At 34.6% G+C, this 10570-nt stretch overlaps 1 pseudogene; it reads right to left on the bottom strand.

Moving 5' to 3' along the window:
• Window positions 1-10017, bottom strand: part of LOC104853021 — a 43447-nt pseudogene extending 33430 nt beyond the window's left edge.
• Window positions 10018-10570: the final 553 nt, after the last annotated feature.

The raw sequence follows: 10570 nt of genomic DNA, 5'->3' as shown, positions 1-10570 counted from the left end.
ATATATATATATATATCATCATCTTAAATTCTCTTTCTCTCCAGGCCAAACAAGAAAGGGAATAATGACTCAGATGCTCCATCTCCATGGCTTTACAGCTTGGGGCATATGTTCCACAATTATGAGCAATAAATTCAGGCAGAGACATGGAACTTTCTGTCATTATTTTTTTTTCTCAAACTCAGTAATTGTGTCACTTTAAAATACCATAGTTTTGTGTGCACATTTTTTAAACAACTGCAGGATAAGGGATTTACAATATTCCCTTAAAAGATGACATCACTTACTTTGTCCTAGTTTTTCTCTTTGGTTTTAGTCTGATTCATAATAGATCACCTTAGTGAGGCCCATTATATCTTGAATACAAGCAAGCCAGAGGTTCTAAATTGCTAACTCCAAGGAGAAATTTCCTAAAATTCTTTTTCTCTTTTCTAAACATTTCTGAACTCTAAATGACCTCTTTTTATGAAGCCTCCAAATGGCATCTAAACACCTTAAACTTCATGCAGTTACTAAGCTAAAAAGCCATTAACAAGCTGAAGAAAGCTATATAAAACAATGACAAGTGAAGTAGGCTAAATTTAAGTAGAAAATGGCTTTTGTAAATATTCAGAAAGTTAGAGATATCTCTCTGTTTAAAATACTTGGAAAGAACTTTAGGTTTTCAAAAACACGGCTGGGAAAAAAATACAATCCACACTAAAAATAAAAGACATATACCCACAGAGAGCTGTTTATGCGTGTCCTGCTTTGATAATTTAGCACTATGTGGTTTCAGTAGCATTCAAATATATAGAATATACAGAGAGAGTAAGCAAAGTTACCTTTTTTCTGAAAGAACATTGCACAGTAGTTAAATACTTGCTTCAATAAGTACTCACTGAATCTTGACAGTACCCTGAGAACCACACCAGGATTAGGGACAGCAAGAGGTGAACTATTGCTCTTGCTACCTTACACGAATGTGCATTCAGGAAAAGAAGATAAAACAAGTACAAACATAACAGAAGGAATTCAGTGCAACAGAAAAGTAAAAATGCATCAAGTTTGAAAATTCAGAGGTGGTTCAAAGGACTTACAGGTGGGAGAAGTCAATAAAAATATGCCTTAAACATCATCATTTTCTTAAAATATAATCACATAAAATGAATAACTTCTGTCATATCAAAACAATGATAAAGCAAAGAAATAAGAATGAGTTGTGACAAAAGCGTTAAAGCTACGCGGAGTGAATAATTTCCTACTGAAGAGGGCTGTGGCCCAATACAGCTACACTAAGAAGGCGCAAAATCTTAATTCCTGGCTCCCGTTCAAAGGCAGGATCTACAATGAGTGTAAACTGTATGGACTATAAATGTACTAAAATAAAATAAATGTAAAAAAAATAAAATCCTAACAAACAAAACATAATTCCCAATATAAAAAATTAACTATGGCTTGCTTGATTTCTTATAAGATTCAAACACAGCTTTTAGATGAACTCTAAGAACCTTGAAAAGCTTGTCAGCTCCCCATCACTGTGACAAAGTACCTGACAAAACCTACCTCAGATAATGTACTTAGAAGGTGAAGGGTATATTTGGACTCACATATTTTTAGGTTTGAGTTCTGTGGCTCTGTGGCCCTTGGGCCTGTGAGCAGGCAGCTCACAGTACCAGGAAGCAGGTAGTGAAGCAAGCTCCTTCACCTCATGGAGCCGGAAGGGAAGGGAGAGGAACAGGAAGAGGAAGAGATCAGGGTCTCATAATCTTCTTTTAATGCTTGCCCTCAGTGATCTAAAGACTTAACTATAGTACATCTCTTTAAGTTCTACTACCTCCCACTAGTACCATAGGCAGAGGACCAAGCTTTTAATTTATAAGTCATTAGGGGACATTTCAAATCCACACCATGTACCAATATTACTTATTTGCTTTATCATATTTAATTTATATAAAAATAATATCTGCTACCATTTTTTCTAAGTTGACACAACAGTTTAAATATTCTCTTGATATCTATAACACTTGAAGAAACAATAAATGAACTCACAATGTATTCAGACTGCAGTATAAAAAGCAGTATATAGCAATTCTCACATTCATAAACAGAGATGATACTAGCTCTCACTATTTGTGACAGCTCTGGCTTGACTGCAGTTTGCTGCTTCTTGAGTTATTTCTATAAACTAAGAATGACATAGGCAGTATAGTGGCTTTGATTCAGCAAGAAATTGCACAAAACTACCCAGGATAACTCTCTGACTGATGACAGTGACCCAGAACTTGGCCATCCACAAAATTATGTATCCCTGCTCTTTGTCATTCATCTAGATAAAAATTTGACTTTTAAAAAGCAAAGATAAGATACAGAATTTTTTAAACCATTTGGAAAATTTAAATAACAAATGAGAATGCTCTTGAACAAATAAAAAAGATGGAATCAAAGTTAAAACCATGAACAAAATGGAAATATTGCTCCTACTTACATTTATTTTTCAGGGGAAAATTGACCCAACATATCAGACACTCAGTTGCTCCTCTCAGGCATTTCTGTATCCACAGATCTACCCAGCTGTTATTTGCTTTGCTTTATTTATGTGTAAGTTAGAAAAGCAATTGCTTCCCATCCCTAACTTGTATAAATGTGAAAATATTCTAAGTCCTATTGCTATACTATTGTTAAAAATAATGCCTTTTAAAACAGCAATCAATCATCATATAAAATAATGGAGCACATGAGAAAATTATTTATAGTTAAATATAATAGTTTTAAAAGTTCACAGTATTTATCATGTTGATTCATAAAGTATACCAAATAAATTACTATTATTCCATTTTATGCTTATTGTAAGTATTATTGTGAAATTTTTGTCAAACAGACACAGCAAACTATATAAAAATTCTGATTTAGTGGTTTCAATATTCTTGTTTTTGGTTTCAATATTCATGTATGACACTAGCCCTAGAGAAATTCTCCATTAAATTGCATCCTACCATTTTACCAGAACACAAATTAGGTAAATGATGTCATCTAGGTGTTTTAATATTTTTTTACTATTACAGATTAATATTTTAATACCACATCTCTAACATGATATTCTCTAATACTTATGAGCACATCTGCAATGCAATATAATATATAGAGTAATAACGTTGAAAATTTCTGACAAAGGCTTAAGAAAGCATTTATAATGCAATATATTATAGATACGAGAAGGTATTATACATAATCTTTACTATTTTTAGTTTATACAGTAGTCTATAGTTATTTTCTTAATTTCACAACATAAAATTACTCATTAAACATAGGATTGTCTCATCTTCTTCCCATTCTATGTATTTTCTTTGTTCTGTACATTGGTCAAAATAAAGATGCACTTATTAAATCATAGTTCGGAAGAGGGTATTTCTTCATTGCCTGAACATGTCAAATATTACTGGAGCCTTGCCTAGTCATGGGAAATAGGGAGGCTCTTTCCCTTCATTCTCCCAGCCATCCACATTGGCCCATATGCAGTTATACGCTAAGTGTATCCCTTTGGGGCCCTCTTTCACTCAGTCCAATTCTACTTTTATTTATTTGCTGAAGTGGCCATGGAAGATTTCATCTGAACAGAGATTCTCATGTTCAACAAGAGTTAAGAAACTACTGTTTTACTCCACAGAGCTCCTGGAGCCCCTGGGATGGGTCTTTTCCAATGCTGTAGATTTATGGCTGAAAAGTCAGGAATCACCACTGGAAATTCATAATAGCCACCTGACTCTTTCCAGAAGGAACCAAATTTTGGCTGAAGTTATGAATTTCCTTGATTTGAAAAATTTAACTGTGTCATATGATCTCTTTATGACTCTATGGTAAACAATGCAGAAAATAACCATGTTTCCAGGAGACTTTTGACCTGTACTTTCATGAATAAAAATACACTGCAGTGTGAAAGTAAGTAGACAGAATAAAATACTTTCATCTAATATGCATTTGGCTTCCTTCTTTGATCAATAATCCCTATCTAATCATGAGGAAACATCATGTAAGACCAGTTTAAGGGATATTGTACCAGGTACCTGACCAGATATTCTCAAAACTGGTAAAATCAAAAGCAAAGAAAAACTACAAAAATTCAGAAATTTTTATAGTTAAGTGAATTCTAAGGAAACACAACAGCTTATTGTAATGTGGCATCATGAATGGGAACCTGAAATAGAAAAATGATATTGGGTACAAGCTAAGAATATCTCGATAAATATAGTACAGATTTCAAATAAAAACAATATACAAATGTTGATTCATTAATTGTGGCAAATGCACCACGCCGTGAGTTATTAATGGGGAAAGTATGTAGGTCTCTATATAGTACAATTACTACTGTAGTTGTTATGCTATACATTTACAACTATTCTGGAATGAAAATTTAATTCTTCATATGTGTAAAGTATGCCTTGTAAAGAGAGTGTTTTTTCTAAATTTTGACTAATGAATAAGCTGTGTGGTAAATTTTTGTATTTCTTATAAAAGAGAAGAAAAATGGTGAGGCTAGAGAGAGATGAACTATAAATTGCATTTTATTTATTTCATCTACTGTTTCATTTCATCTGTTCTAACATTGGAAAAAGGGGGATCACAAATTTGAATTTTAAAATCACCTCAGTAAGGCATTCAGAAAATTACTTACATTTCATTAAAAACAACTTGGTACTGAGAAGCACCAATTTAAAGTAACACTATCTCAAAATTGATATTTCTGAATACTGGAAAAGTAATACAACAAGAAATCAAAATACAAGAGCCTAGGTTTTAATGATGTAAAAGAGCAGCTATTATAGATAGATAGTTTTCAAATATGTTTCTGAGTTAACATCATCAGGAAAACAGTATAATTATGTTTATGTGAAATGTAAAAGCTACATTATTTTCTTATCGTGTTTGTACAGAATGCTCAACTGACTGGTCAGTAAAGGATATCAACATTATTCATAGTAGCTATCTAGCATCAAACATGTGGGAAAATATCTAAGTACTCATAAAGTGCTTCATGTAAAGGGATTACTTGCTTCCCCCTAAACTCAAGAGATAGAATTTATCTAGTACCCAAAGTGAGCAGTTCACTTTGGATTTGAAAAGAAATGTAAAATGGTGAATGGAGTCACAGCTACGAGAAGACATCAAATTTCTTCTGGGTTGCCTCAGGCTTTTGGACAAGGCAATTTTAAATATCGAAAGAAAAGAAACTTCTGTTCTTTTGTAAAAGATTTCTGAGATTGACAACTCCACCTTTCTTGGAAAATTCACCAATCTCAAAAGGTTATTTCCATATATCAGAACAATATGTCTTCTTCCTGAATTCAAGTTGGATTCATACTGTGAAGTTCTTTACAGAATCCAAAGTGATTATCCTTCCTCTGAGAGAGAGAGAGAGAGAGAATTTTCTTTCAAGCCTTAGTCCATACATTACAATTGTTAATGGTAAATTGCTAATTATATTGCAGGCTAAACCAGGTATAGGTACCATAGAACACAAAGGTAATAAAACTAACTTATAAGGGAGGAGATAACTCACTATGATTCCTCTTGCGTTAGGGGATTTGCTTGCCCATCTTAAGGAGTCTACTCATCAGTTTCATGTACTGTCAGTCAGCAGACTAATAGGGAAAATGGAACACAGAAAAAAGACAAAATCTAGCTTCTCTTCAAATGTAGGCTTATGTACTACAGAATGTGTGTATTTGGGGGTGGCGTACATAGACAGGAGGAGTAAAGGAGATGAATGACAGATGTGAATGTTAAGAATGAAAGAGCTGATGTCTTCTTTTCAAAAAGACAAGGAGCAACTAGAAATAAATACCTAAATTACTTTCCATTAATCAGAGGAACAGACATACTTTTCTTTTGACCCTAAGAAAGCACAGTACTTACTTTTGTCTTCCCAGCCCCTTCTTAACCATCTCTAGCTACTCTTCTGTGCACCTCTGTGGGCCTGATTTCATTCTTTTAAGTAAAAAAGGAAACATCTTCATAGAAATGATGAGCATGGTTGGAAGGTGCTACAGAACATCAAATGATAAAGTACTCAAGATAAAAAAATATAATCATATTGTTCAAAGCCATGTCTCATATAAATGCTGATGTTTCTCTTGGGAAGTCTTAGCTGTTTCCCATCATGTCCACTGCATAAAGTGCTCCCTGAGAACCATCCCTCAACTTGCCCATAATCCCCTTCTGCTCTGATGCTTCACCATGACAAGGTGGAGGTGTTGCCCAAACTACAACAACAAAAATGACACATCATCTACATGATGTGGGTGTTAGACCCATAAAACGACGCTAACATAGGATAAAACATATATTTTTACATTTCTACCTTCCTTCTTGTATTATTTATGTGTACGAATGCAGTTGCGCCTGACTCTGTCCTTTTTGGTAGACTTTTTTGCCTTCCCCACAGGTGCTTGCATTCCCTTCCTATTTGTTGGGCTTTTCCATTTTCATCCAGATATTTACTTTCTTATAAGCTTAGAGAATGTCACCCTGCCTGGAAGAGTGAAAGCAGATTAGGCTTTCTAAGCAATCATGGTCATTTCACTCCTTTGCACAATAATTAAAGTGTATGCATTAGGTGCAAACCAGACTGATGAGACATAAAAGAATTGATGGATTTCTGTGAAAACTTTTCTCCCTAAATAAAAACTTTTCTGAAAATTACCGAACATCACATGGCATCTAGTGGCACATTGGAGCCAGTTTCTACTGTCACAGGACTGAGTACCTCTTCCATTCCATTGCAGACGTACTGTATTGGAATGTGACATTCACTTGGCAGGAAAATTTACCACACAGATATCAGCAAATGCTGTAAGTTAGGATGCTTTCTGGTCTTGTCTGCTGGAAAATAAGTTATTAAATACTGATCAAAACACCCATGCTAGCATCCTCTGAAAATTCTATAGTTGTCATCATGAACATAGACATCAGTGACACACAGGGACAGTGAGAATGGTGGGGATGATAGGACTGAGGGGAGGGGTGACTGGTATGTAAAACCTCCGAGACCCTCACAGCATTCTTCAGCTACTTAACCAATCACGGAACACTTCACGTCCCATTATGTTAATGAATAGGAGCTTCATTGTTCAGGTAACTGCTGCTGAATATCTTGTGACTGTTCTTCAAGCTGAAAACATTCACAGCCCGTGAAAAGAAAATTAGAATGGATTTGATTTCCTTACTGGAGACATTCCAAGATGATATGTATATATTTCTTTTCATCAAAGGAAAGGAGAAAAAGAGAAGAATAGTTACTAAAACGTATATTCCTTTTATTTGAAGTTTTAAGATTAAAGGGGTAGGGGAATTTCGTGAGAACAATAATAAAATTGCACAACTATGTCTTTTTAAATTTAGGAATATGATCACAAACATTTTCCTTAATTCCATGATTAGGGATACATAGCGTTTGTGAAACAAGATGTTCTCAGGGAAATAAAAGAACTACAACCGGAGCAACAGGGCAAGCCCAACTAACCACTGAAATAACATTATCATAATCCTTCTCACCACACGGGTACTGCAAGGACACGCTCTCATCCATTTCTGACTAGAATTTAAGTGATGGGATTCTCATAAAGCTGGGATTTTGCCCTGAATAAATTATACTATGTCCTCTTGTTCTTTGGGCAGCGGGGTGAGGACAATGTGAAATGAGTTGTTCTGGCTTCATCTGAAACCAATTACCATGAATCGACCCAAATTGCTGAGACTGCTGCTGAGCAGTCGCATCCCAAGTACACCTGGGAATCAGCTGGTGCGCGTTGTCAAAAATTCTCCCCATCCATTGATTCCAGGCCAGCTTGTGATTGCCTTTCACCTCTCTAGCATCACTTTTCAGTTACTCCAAAACTGTTCCAAATGGCAAGAATTTGCAAATATAGTTAACTATGGAGCGGGTAGGGAGAGACTAGGAGAGAGTACAAGACTGGAAGTAAGAAAGATCAGGAAAGAAAGAACTTGACCTGGGACTGTAATGAATTTAATTCACTGGTGAATTCTCATTTGTTTAGGATCAGTTTTACAATGAATAAATTCTTCCTCTTACCTCTGCCAAACCAGTTCTTCTCCAGCAAAGCAGAAAGCTATTGGTGTTTTTGTAAAACTAGTAACAACTGACTTATGTATTGTAAATTTGAATCTCTAACTCTCTCCTTTTTTTCTGATTGTTTCTTAATTTAAACTAAGGCTTTCTAGTCTCATAGATAGCTTATTTTTACAGAACTCATTGATGTTCATATGAAAAATCTGGGTAAAATACTCAACTTTTGAGTTTATGACCAATTTTTAAGAACATTAGTCTTTTGCATATGTTGTGAGAAATAATATTTAAGAAACAAAACAAAAATGCTATTTTGTTCTTATGTTTACCCAAAAGATATGGTGTTGAATTACCTAATTCGTGATTATCCTCTCCCAGGGCTCCCAAACTTTGATGCACAGGGGAACTAGCTGGAATCTTTTTCTAAAAAAAAATTCTCTGATATTGTGAATTAAGCAATATAGGCTTGAATTAGACATTGGGATTTGTAAAGGCTTCCTAGGAGACTAAGGCATACAACGAAGTTTAATTAATAGAACAGCAATGTCAAAGATAATCTTAATTTTCTGGACAAAGAGTGTTGACTTTATTATCATTTAATATTTTATGCATGTTGTATTCTTTAATTGGATTTCATAACAAGATGAATTTCTGAAAATTTAAAAACTAATAAATATTCAAGAATACTAAAGATCAAGAAGCTCAGCCCAAAGTAAAATGAAGAAAATGAAGATAAAAGCAGAAATTGTTTAAAAAAGAAGACAAATGCAAATCCAAAATAGAAAAAGTTCATAAAAATCAAAATATTCAACTCTAAAATTTTCTTTGAGAATATTATCTTAAAAACCAACTAAAAACATTCAAGAAGGATTTATTTTAAAATGAAAGTATCTTCAGAATTAACTTTTTCTTAATAAATTTGAACGCATCCATAAAAGTAAGTTTCTGGAAAGATATTATTTATAGAAAAGATTCAAAAAATATATATCATCTCATATCCAAAATATGTACTATCTCATAACCATTTCTAAATATCATTCTCAATTAATAAGAATTATGGTTTCTTGGAGGTAACTACTGTTTCAAAGCAAGTACTAGACAAGCCTGGAACATCTTAAAATAAAAAAGACATTCTACAAGTATCGGGGGTCAAAATAAACTGATCTCAGAGGGAAAAAATATCAGTGAGATTACAACTTCTCTGTATAATTAAATATCACAAGACAGTGGGGGAAGAATATTTTTAAATATATGCTAATATATTCAGGATGAAAATCTGACTAGAGAGGATTTTTTGGGGGGGTGCATAGTTTTGCTGTGACAAGCCACACTGTGTTGGCTTTAGTTTCTAGCCCTACACCAAATTGTTTTGTAAGCAATACCTCCATACACTCTAAAAACAATGAGGTAGCATATACAGGAGGGGAAGAGCATATTACCTTAACTGTTCTTGTGCTAACAACATTTCAAATTGTCTTCAAATCTGAGCATTTTGTGTACACCAATTAATGAAGGGTCACTGAGGAAATGTTTAGTAAAAGAAAGCCTGAGTGTATTGAAGAGACATTTGTTTAGGGCTAGCAAAGAAAATATTTGCCAGGCCTCTCTTTGGATACCCCTTCAATTCCTACTATGGTGTTATTCGAAATCAAACTTTCACTCCTCAAAACAACATTTATAAATATTTTTTTCTGACACTGCACAAACAAATCTCAATTACTATATATACATTTCCCCCTGTGACAGATAAACTTAACTGTCATCTTGATTGTCTCGGAAGCCATCCAGCAGATCAGAAGAGTGCACTGGGTGTGTCTGGGTGGGTCATAGAGGCAAAACATTGGTGACCTTATCTGATCCTGGGCCCCTTCCTCTTTGATGTTATTCCTCTGCTGTGCTTCTCAGCTGCCACGAAAGGAGCAGTTTTGTTCTACCATGGCCTTACTTACCTCCATCTTGTTTCTGCTTTGGAGCCAGCCAAACAGGAACGGAATCCTCAAAACCAAGAGAAAAACCCTCCTCTTTCAAGACGTTGAAAGCGGGGAGTGTGTCCCAGCAACCTATTAGTCCCCATTATTGTTATATAACGAATACACCCCTGTGTGTATTCCCTTCACTTAAAAAAAAGAAAGAGCACACTGAGGCAATGCTCTTCAGTGAAACAAATAGGACAGACATGTTAAAACCAAATAGTTTCTCTGCTATGAGAAATTGAAAGTGTAAATAAGGATCAAAAGGGATAATAGATACTGTGAAATAGGATGAAATGTTCCAAAGGGGAAGGGGAAGAAGGAGGTATTGGGAAAAGGAAAGAGGGGAATGGAATTAATATGAGAAAATACAACAATAGAAACAAAGTCTTTGTGGATAGGGAGGGGAGGAAGGATTGAAGGGAGGGCAGGGGAATGGGGAAAAAATAAGAACCAAGATGGGTTATATAAAGATGCAAATTTCCAATGATAAATGTCATTATATTGTATACCTAAAATGTACCAATAAAATTAATTT

The sequence above is a fragment of the Fukomys damarensis genome, unplaced genomic scaffold, assembly GCF_012274545.1.
Source record: "Fukomys damarensis isolate Sample0158 unplaced genomic scaffold, DMR_v1.0_HiC HiC_scaffold_4, whole genome shotgun sequence".
Lineage (NCBI taxonomy): Eukaryota > Metazoa > Chordata > Mammalia > Rodentia > Bathyergidae > Fukomys > Fukomys damarensis.
This window is presented reverse-complemented; position numbering and strand designations above follow the sequence as displayed.